The sequence below is a fragment of the Anopheles bellator genome, unplaced genomic scaffold (assembly GCF_943735745.2).
Source record: "Anopheles bellator unplaced genomic scaffold, idAnoBellAS_SP24_06.2 scaffold00740_ctg1, whole genome shotgun sequence".
In the NCBI taxonomy this organism is placed as follows: Eukaryota; Metazoa; Arthropoda; class Insecta; order Diptera; family Culicidae; genus Anopheles; species Anopheles bellator.
Window position 1 is genome coordinate 1 of NW_026684865.1, and position 1,755 is coordinate 1,755.

At 42.9% G+C, this 1,755-nt stretch overlaps 1 long non-coding RNA gene across 1 annotated transcript; it reads right to left on the reverse strand.

Annotated features, from left to right (window-relative positions):
• Positions 1-487: 487 nt before the first annotated feature.
• LOC131214368 (uncharacterized) lies at positions 488-866 on the reverse strand. Its single transcript, XR_009157025.1, has 3 exons — positions 775-866; positions 690-714; positions 488-615 (listed from the first exon to the last, which is right to left on the reverse strand). It is a non-coding gene; the product is annotated as an uncharacterized LOC131214368 (long non-coding RNA).
• Between the last annotated feature and the right edge of the window lie 889 nt (positions 867-1,755).

Here is a 1,755-nt window from a genome sequence, read left to right on the forward strand (position 1 = left end):
ACTGTATCGCCTTAAAAGGAGACTATGTTGATGAATAAATACAAATTGTATCAAAATATTGTTGTTTTATAAGCTATCCTACGGACTTATTGAGCGATGTGTTATAGTGTTAAGCCAAAATTGTTCACATGGAAATACGATCCTTCATTTTTTTTGTGTAAATACCCAGTGAACAATTTTGAGTTCCCCGGCGTTTTCTCAGTATGGAGCATCGAGTCGCATTCGAGTCGCATTCGAGTCGCATTCGAGTCGCAGGAGTATTTCGTTCATATAGGCTTCCATACTGAGAAGGCCTAGTTACTCGATGGCAGATTTTGGCGACTCGATTTTTTTTCCCGAACCTGCCCCTTGTCTCCCTCTCTCCTGTGTGTCCCCTCTCTTTCTTCGTTTCCAATTCTTTCTCTCCGAAATAAAATATCTCGCGTTTTTGGTAGGCTTCGAAAGGTATATTTTCGCTCTCTCTTTTTGATTCGCCTTTTCACTCTTCCCTACCTATTCGTGCATTCGTGCGGCGATGCGTTTTCGAGGGTGGCGTCGCCAAAAAATATGTTTTGTTTCGGTCGCGTACATGGGCTCGAGCCGGGTTTATTTTCCATGCGTCATTTGGTCCGTAATCTTCAATGAAATAAAGGAAAGGAACAATGTTAGTGTTACATTTGTAGCATTGCAATCCTGTCACTTTAACTTACCTTTTCCACAAATGTGACGAGTCGTCTGAAACGAGCAAAGCGAAAAATTATGTGGTTGTCACTGAATACTGTCCAATAAACTTACCTGGACAGACTTTACACTTGGCACTTGATACCTTACACTTGGCACTTAGAAAAACAGAGGCACAGGTTTCGTCCCGATTCGCTCAAGTCCACAACAAAGACAAGACTGTCGGACCCTCGGAACTTCGGGACTTTGCGCCGATCTCGCTGTCTCTGTTATTTCTATTCCTTTTTCTTTCTCTCCAACGTTCGTCTTCCACCAGCAAACTCACGGCGATTTCAAAACTCACGGGGATTCCTTCCGTTCTTTCCCCGGCAACCAACGAACGCGTCTCATTCTCACTTCGTGCGCTGCGAGATCGCCCTTCCTCGGCCTCGTCGCAAGCAGAGGGGCGTTCGATCTCACTCGTCTCAGCCTTCCTCCGCCGCGTCGCAGGCAGAGGGGCAGCTTCGGGCTCTCAAAATTGTTCACTGGGTAGGGTGGCGCCCAAACATCGAGCTTCTTTGTGATTCCTGCTCTACGCAAATGGCTTTAAGCTGATTGATGATTGATCTTTAGCTTCTGGCCAATGTTCTGATTACTTAACTGCCGATCAAATTTGTTAATTTTTGTGATTTTATCGACATTTTCGATGACATGTCTACCTAGGCTTTAACATAAAAAATAACTCAAACGGGTCTACGAAACAAAAATTTCACCTAACTAGCTGTTCGAGTATCGGCACCATAAACACCACGCAAAATTTGAGCGGCCTAGCTTGAGTTTTGGCCTTTTTCAAAGAAAAACTTTAAAATGTACTAAAATTTCTCTATGGTGACTTCCATTGTTAATGCCCTGTAACTCACAAACGAATGGAACAAACAATAAATAATGAAAGCATTTTTTAAAGTGTAAAGTATCAGCCTTAAAACGAGCCTAAACTTGAAACTGTACGATTCACGAGATGTCGAACACTAAAGCCATCTACCGAGACAATAATGGATTTCTTTTCCTCCAACCTAATATACTAGGCTGTTCAATAAGTTCGTATGGTCGGTAACA